Genomic DNA, 8,432 nt, shown 5'->3' on the forward strand with positions numbered 1-8,432 from the left:
TTATTTATTCTTTGAGAGAGAGAGAGAACAAGCAGGGGGAACACCAGAGGGAGAGGAAGAAACAGATTTCATGCAGAGCCGGGAGCACAACACAGGGCTCAAACCCAAGACCCTGAGATCATGATCTGAGCTGAAGGCAGATGGTTAACTGACTGAGCCACCCAGGTGCCCTTATATGAATTTTTAACTTTGAAATATTTTGTGCTGGTTTTAAGAGAATCAAGTCATATTTCATTTATATTTTCTCCAGCTTCATTCAGGTATAATTGACAAAATTGTATATATTTAAAGTGTACAACATAATGATTGCTATACATGTATCTTGTGAAGTGATTGTTACATTGGGTTAATTAACAATTTATCTCACATTTTGTGTGCATGTGTGTGTGCGTGTGCAGTGAGAATGGGTTTGAACAACTTTCAAGTCTATAATACAGTATTATTAACTGTAGTCGCCATATTGTACATTACATCCCCAAAACTTATTCATCTTCTAACTGAAGGTTTTTACCCTTTGTCCTGAATTTCCCCAAGTCCCCCATCACCAGCAATTAGTAATGACCATTCTACTCTGTTTCTGAATTGGACTTTTTTTCTCTTTTTGGTTCCACATGAAAGGGAGATCCTACAGTATTTGCCTTTCTCTGTCTGACTTATTTCACTTAGTATAAGCGCTTCCCTCTCCCTATCATCCATGTTGTCACAGGTGGCAGGATTTCCTCCTTTCTCGGGGCTGAATAATATTCTATTGCATGTATACCACTTTTCTTTGTCCATTCATCCACCTGCGGACACTGGATTGTTTTGGAAAAGAAGCAGTGTGTCTTAACCTGAGTCATTTGCCCACATGACAGCAAACCAAGACTTAATTGAGGGTTCAAAATCTCTCAAAAATGTCACCTTGAAACAGTCAATCTGAAATTCCATGATCACCACTGGCAAAGTCATCTGCATGATAAGACCCTTGCCATTCCTTCTTCCCTAAGGATGAGTTGGCCTAGAGCATTTGTCTTTACTTTCTTTTTAAAGATTTATTTATTTATTCAAGAGAGAAAGATTGAGAGAGCAGGGGGAGGGGCAGAGAGTAAGAGTGAATCTTAAGCAGGCTCCATGCCCAGCACGATGGGGCTCGATCCCAGGACCTTGATATCATGACCTGAGCCAAAATCCAGAATCAGACGCTTCACCGGCTGAGCCACCCAGGTGCCCCTTTCTTTTCTTTTGCTAATAATTTTCTTACCCTGGTCTCCCTGTGCCTATAAAACCTTCCATTTTTTAAATTTTTTTTTATTTTTTTATTTTTTTATTTTTTTAATTTTTATTTATTTATGATAGTCACAGAGAGAGAGAGAGAGAGAGGCAGAGACATAGTCAGAGGGAGAAGCAGGCTCCATGCACCGGGAGCCCGATGTGGGATTCGATCCCGGGTCTCTAGGATCGCGCCCTGGGCCAAAGGCAGGCGCCAAACCGCTGCGCCACCCAGGGATCCCAAAACCTTCCATTTTAATACCACTCCTCTGAGCCCCTTTAATACCACTCCTCTGTCTCTACTAGAAGAGATGCTGTCTGATTCATGAATCTTTGAATAAAGCCCATTAGTTGAGTTTTGTTCTTGAACGAGGTAGCTTCCATGTCTTGGTTAAAGTGAATAATGTGTCATGAACTTGGGGGTGCAGGTTGCAATTTGAGAGGCTGATTTCATTTCCTTCAGATATGTATGTAGAAGTGGGGTTGCTGGATATTCTTTTTTTAAATAATAAATTTATTTTTTATTGGTGTTCAATTTACCAACATACAGAATAACACCCAGTGCTCATCCCATCAAGTGCCCTCCTCAGTGCCCGTCACCCATTCACCCCCACCCCCCGCCCTCCTCCCCTTCCACCACCCCTAGTTCGTTTCCCAGAGTTAGGAGTCTTTATGTTCTGTCTCCCTTTCTGATATTTTCCACACATTTCTTCTCCCTTCCCTTATATTCCCTTTCACTATTATTTATATTCCCCAAATGAATGAGAACATACACTGTTTGTCCTTCTCCGATTGACTTACTTCACTCGGCATAATACCCTCCAGTTCCATCCACATTGAAGCAAATGGTGGGTATTTGTCGTTTCTAATGGCTGAGGAATATTCCATTGTATACATAAACCACATCTTCTTTATCCATTCATCTTTCGATGGACACTGAGGCTCCTTCCACAGTTTGGCTATTGTGGACATTGCTGCTAGAAATATCGGGGTGCAGGTGTCCGGGCGTTTCATTGCATCTGAATCTTTGGGGTAAATCCCCAACAGTGCAATTGCTGGGCCGTAGGGCAGGTCTATTTTTAACTCTTTGAGGAACCTCCACACAGTTTTCCAGAGTGACTGCACCAGTTCACATTCCCACCAACAGTGTAAGAGGGTTCCCTTTTCTCCGCATCCTCTCCAACATTTGTGGTTTCCTGCCTTGTTAATTTTCCCCATTCTCACTGGTGTGAGGTGGTATCTCATTGTGGTGGATATTCTGAGGAAGCTCCATACCGGCTTCATAGGGGGTGGTACCGACTTTCGTTCTTTCTAACAGTGCTTGAGGGTTTCCTTTTCCCCACCGCCTCACCAACAGCTTTGAAAATGCCATTCTAACAGTTGTAAAGTGACATTTTATTGTGGTTTTGATTTGCATTTCTTTGATTTAGTGAAAGCCATTGACAGGTGGCTTTTCTTTTGATAATACAAATGCCTCACTTAAGCTTTGCTTGCCAAGACCTTCACTTCCAAGACAAACACAGCCATCCCAATAAACACATTGCGGGGGGGGGGTTGGGGGGGTAGGGGTGTGTGTGTGGGGTGCTGGGTGGCTTAGTCACCCGCTTAGCTAAGCGGCTGCCTTTGGCTCAGGTTCTGATGCTGGGGTCCTGGGATGGAGCCCCACATCGGGCTCTCTGCTCAGCAGTGAGTCTGCTTCTCTCTCATTCTCTCTCAGACCCTTCCCCCTGCTCAGGCTCTCTCTCTCTCTCTGTCTCAAATAAATAAATAAAATCTTAAAAAAAAAAAAAAAACACTGCCAGCCACACAGTAGATAAAGAGCCAGCTTGCCCCCCCACCCCTCCACTCTAGTTTCTAGGCTCCGTGCTTCAGGCTTCTCTGTTACAGAGATCTTGGGTGGTTTCTTAAATTTTTTTTTTATTTTTTTAATTTTTAAAATTTATTTATGATAGTCACAGAGAGAGAGAGAGAGAGAGAGAGAGAGAGGCAGAGACACAGGCAGAGGGAGAAGCAGGCTCCATGGACCAGGAGCCTGACATGGGATTTGATCCCAGGTCTCCAGGATCGCACCCTGGGCCAAAGGCAGGCGCCAAACTGCTGCGCCACCCAGGGATCCCTCTTGGGTGGTTTCAATATCTGTTTGGGCTGCTGTTCTTTTCTTTTCCCATGCTTTAAATTCCTGCTTTTATTTTTACTCATTCATTCATTCTAGTAATCTCCACACCCAATGTGGGGCTCAAACTCACAACCCAGAGATCAAAAGTCACATACTCTTCCGATTGGACCAGCCAGGTGTGCCTGCTTTTATGTTGTTTTTTTTTTTTTAAGATTTTACTTATTTATTCGTGATAGAGAGAGAGAGAGAGAGAGAGAGAGAGAGGCAGAGACACAGGCAGAGGGAGAAGCAGGCTCCACGCCGGGAGCCCGACGTGGGACTCGATCCTGGGACTCCAGGATTGCGCCCTGGGCCAAAGGCAGGCGCCAAACCGCTGAGCCACCCAGGGATCCCTGCTTTTATGTTTTAAACACAGAATAAAAAGTAAGCCTGCAAAAGCCTTAGGCCTCCACTCTCTTTGCCAATTAAAGCAGAACTCCAGGCCTGTGCACTCTCTTTCTCCCTGCATTCAAACTATAAAAAAGATAAAGCTGGTTTGCTATGTTAAAATTAAAAACTTTTCTTCAAACTGATGTGCACATGAACTACTAAAAATTAATAACAAAAGGGCAGAAGACCTAACTGGAAAGAAGCCAAAAGGCTTGACTGGACACCTCGATTATGAGACATGTAGTCAATAAATATATGGTAGAGTCCCCATCTCATCAATAGTCAGGTTAAAAGAAATTAAGCTGAAAATGAAATCCCACTACAATACAAGTCAATTTGGCAAACACATGTAACTATAAAAAATATAAAATTGTGGGGTGCCTAGGTGGTTTAGTCGATTAAGCATCTGCCTTTGGCTCAGGTCATGATCCTGGGGTCTTGGGATTGAGCCCCAAATCGAGCTCTCTGCTCAGTGGGGAGTCTGCTTCTCCCTTTCCCTCTTTCCTAAAAGAAATAAAATCCAGGTACTTTTAAGAGGAGGGAATGTGTGCTGTGTGGACAACCAGGACATATCCACAACCAAATTCCAGGTGGGAAGAGTGTGTCTGTCTCTATCCACCAAATGTAAATTTCATAACAAGAGAATAAGACCTGGTTTTATTCATTGCTGGAACCTCAAGCCACAGAACATAGTAGGCACTCAAAAAATACTAGTAAATAAACAAAAGAAAGAATGAATCCTACTGACTACTCCCTAGGAAAAAACAAAGCTCAGACTCAGTTTTTCTTTTTCCCATTCTTCCTTCCAACCTTGTATTTGGGGAGTGCGTCATTTGGACTGATATTGCTTCTCAAGGCTCCTGCATCCTGTGAACATGGGTGACAAGCACAGTTTTTTTTTTTTTTAACATAGTTGTTGCTGTGAGGAATAAGTGAGATGTGCACACCAGGCTTCAGCAGAACACTGGACACGTGTGGTGTTCAGTAAGCAACAGCACCAGTGAGGAGCGTTGACATGGGACTTTCCAGCCAATGACTGTCACGCCCCTCTATGGACCTGCCCATATTGGGGACACAGAGGTGAGTAAGTGGTAGTTCCTCTGGGAGTGCACAGCCTGGTGTATGTGCCAGACATGCACACAATTGAAACACCAGGAAGTCACGCCCTGTCATGGACTTTTGATACATGACAGACTAACGGAGCAGAGCAAGGAATTTCCCTAGCCACGACACTAAAGCTGAAAGATATGAGTGTGTCCAGGAAAGGAGGGTGAGAAGGGGAATTCTATTTTTTTAAAGATTTATTTATTTATTTATCCATGGGAGACATAGACTGAGAGAGAGAGGCAGAGACAGAGGCAGAGGGAGAAGCAGGCTCCCTGCAGGGAGCCCAATGTGGGACTTGATCCCGGATCACGAAAGGCAGGCACCCAACTGCTGAGCCACCCAGGCATCCTGAGAAGGGGAATTCTAGACACAAAAAGCAGCATGTCCATGTGACCAGAATTAACAATAAGAAAACGAAAGGGCATGTCAAACTCATTTCTTATTTTGTAACCAAACCTGCCTCCCTGAAATTTGCCCAACACTGGTTCTTTCTCTCACTCTCCTACCCCCCTCTCCTCCTCCCTCTTCTTTTCCTTCCGCTCTCTCCCTCTCTCACTGCATAACATTCTCAATCTTATATCCTGAGGAAATGACCTAGGGTGATGTACATGTGCTGTATCTGATTGGGGTGTTGGTCACACAGGTGATTATACTGGTCAAAACTTGTTGTACTACACATTGAACATTGGTGCATTTTACTCTACACAGCTTTAAAAAACCAAAAGCAAGCAAGCAAGCAACGAGCCATCAACGAAAAATAAAAAGTGAATGTAGAATGGAAGTCAGAAATCAAGAGTGATCCAAGCGGAAGAGGATCACGCTCCCTTCCTTTCGGTGTCTATACCTCTATAAATGGATTCGTCATTACCTGATTATGCTAGATCAAGCTCACCAGTACAGAGCATCCATACCAGTGCCCCAATGGTTTCTAATATTTACCCAGCGCCTATGTGAGAAGCATGATGCTCTACTCACTAACTTTGTGGACTGGAGCAAATTAGTTCACTTCTCTAAATCCAGTACAACATAGGAGAGGTAATAAAAACTACCCTACCCGGGTTAAATGCGCTGATGTCATTAGTGCTAATGTTATCCCCATTCAATGGATTCTAAAACTGAGATACAAAGAGGCCGGGTAACTTGTCTAAGGTTACGGCTATAAACAGTAGAGCTTGGGTTAATACTAAGTCAACCCGACCGTAAAGTTCAGTCTTATTCACTGGATGAGATTGATTGAATACATCTATCACTCTCTCCCCTCCCATCCCTCCATCCCTGAATGCAGGAGCCCACTGTGCCCATCCTAGTCCCCATGACCTCTGTCCTCCCCCTGGACCTCAGTCCCCTAGGATCTTTCTAGGATGGATAGATTCCATGTCTTCAAGGACCCTCTGGAGGCTTGAAGGTAAGAATTCACATTTACCAGGCTGATATCATGGGTATGGGTCTGGTGTCTAAAGATCTGAATTCTGGTTCAATCACACACCAAAACACAATCACACATCAAAACACCTTACATGGTTCCAATCTCCACAATCCTCACTTAGCTCATCTACACAATGGGATGTAACTAGGCGCTGTTTTCCCAGAACTATCAAGACCCAGAACTGAGAAGGAAAAAAACCCAACATCAACCTCCCAGTGTAAGGTTGAAGAATCACCAGCAGTCCGGTCAGGTCTCCTGGTCCTGGCGTGGCCTCCCTAAGAGCACAAGTTCAGCAGAATCTCTGCCACAACATTCCCACCTCCCAATTTCAGGAGGACTGACCCGAAGAACACTGCCTTTTTGGAGAGAAATTCATGATGATCTGCTTGCCCCTCCCCTAAACCCTAATGAAGAGAAAGAACCCCAGACGCTCAACCTCTGAGCCACCCAGGTGTCCCTGGGCCGGTCTTTCTAGAGACTGGTGCAGGTCATGGAGCTGTCGGTACATAAAAAACCGGAACACTGTGACAGCACCAGCCCAAGGTGAGCAGAGATGTTGCTGGCGATGTTAATTAACGGGTAACTGGGGTCTAGTTTCAGGAGCTGCTCTAAGTGCTTCTCATACAAGAACCCATTTCTCCCTCAGTGCAACCTGCTGGAGGAAGCAGGATTATTACCCATTTGATAGAAGATGAAAATGAGGCACAGAATGATTAAGTAAGTTTGCCAGTGTCACAAGGCGTGAGAGGCAGAGCTGGGACCTGAACCTAGACGGTCTGTCTTGAGAGCTGGGGTTAGAGGATATCCCAGAGCTCCCCCTGCCCTAGGCATGGGGGGCAGGCTTATCTTTTTCCAAGATCTTCCCAGGGGGTTGAGGGGGACAGATATTCCCACATCCTCCACCACCAACTATGCCTGTCCTCTCCATCCCCTCAGTGCTGAACCCACCTGGTGCATGTCCTTGCCCAGCCTCCTCCCTGGCCTCCCCACCTCCGGTGTCTTGTCTTCAGTGCATCTTCCATGGGGCCCTAGAGGAGTCTCTCTATCCCCCAGTGCTGTCCCTGCCCCTTTCCCACTCACGTTCCTCCCATGGCTCCCCAACTCTCCCAGGAGAAAACCCCGAGCTCCCAAACCTGGCCTTCGAAGCCTTTCACAGAACAGCCTCTGGAACTGAACTCATTTCCTCATTTCAGTTCCCTCTCGCCAGGTAGCTCAACCACCTGGCAGCACCAGCATCTCCCTCCAGAGCCTGCTGGTCCCTCACACGCATGACATGTTCACTGCTCTTGGAGTCTTCCTGCAAACCCAGTCCACCTCCAAGGGTCCTCATCCATGGACAGCCTCATGGTTCACTCAGTACCTGCCCAGGTCCCCTGGGAGGTTCTCATCCCTCCCTTCCTCCTCCTCACCGCCCCTCTCCCACTTGTCAGTCCCCAAACCCCATCCCTCAACCCCACTCCTCTTGCGTTTTCTTTCTGCCTTGTATCCTCCCCTGTGTCCCCAGGGCCCCTGCCCCAGCTCAGATCTCTTCTCCCTCTGGATCTCACTCCAGCCTCCTTTCTGGCCTCCTTGCCTCCAGTCTCCCCACTCTAGTCCAACTCCCACACGGGACCCATTCTTCACCCAGGGCTGATCTTGTCCGGTCTCTCGCATCAGCCCCCCTTGCTATGCCCCTTGCACATTCTCCAGTGTAACTCTCCATGTATTTGCCTGTGGTCCTTACATTCCAATGGCAGCCTCTCCTTCTGAGTAGGTCCTTAACTCTTCGGCCAGTTAGCACTTGCACCTGTTGTTCCTCCATCCATATAGAAATAACCTTTCTCAGCCTCAGTCGGACTCCCACTCCTGCTTCAAGGCGCACACACTCACCCGGACCCTCCTTACTCAGACACGCAGAGGTCACCCCCAAGCCTGCCCTAATCTCCCCCATACAAACGATGCCCTCTCCCACCCAATTCCATCCCCGTCCCCCGACTCTCAATGGTCCCGCCCACCCCTACCTCCCGCCTCTCGACCCGGAGGACTAGCCTATCCAGAGGCCCCGCCTTCTTTGCTCGACTGAGCTCCTCCGCCCTGCCCTTCAAGCTAGGTTTCCTGAAGGCCTCC

Source organism: Canis lupus, chromosome 1, assembly GCF_011100685.1.
Source record: "Canis lupus familiaris isolate Mischka breed German Shepherd chromosome 1, alternate assembly UU_Cfam_GSD_1.0, whole genome shotgun sequence".
Taxonomy (NCBI): domain Eukaryota; kingdom Metazoa; phylum Chordata; class Mammalia; order Carnivora; family Canidae; genus Canis; species Canis lupus.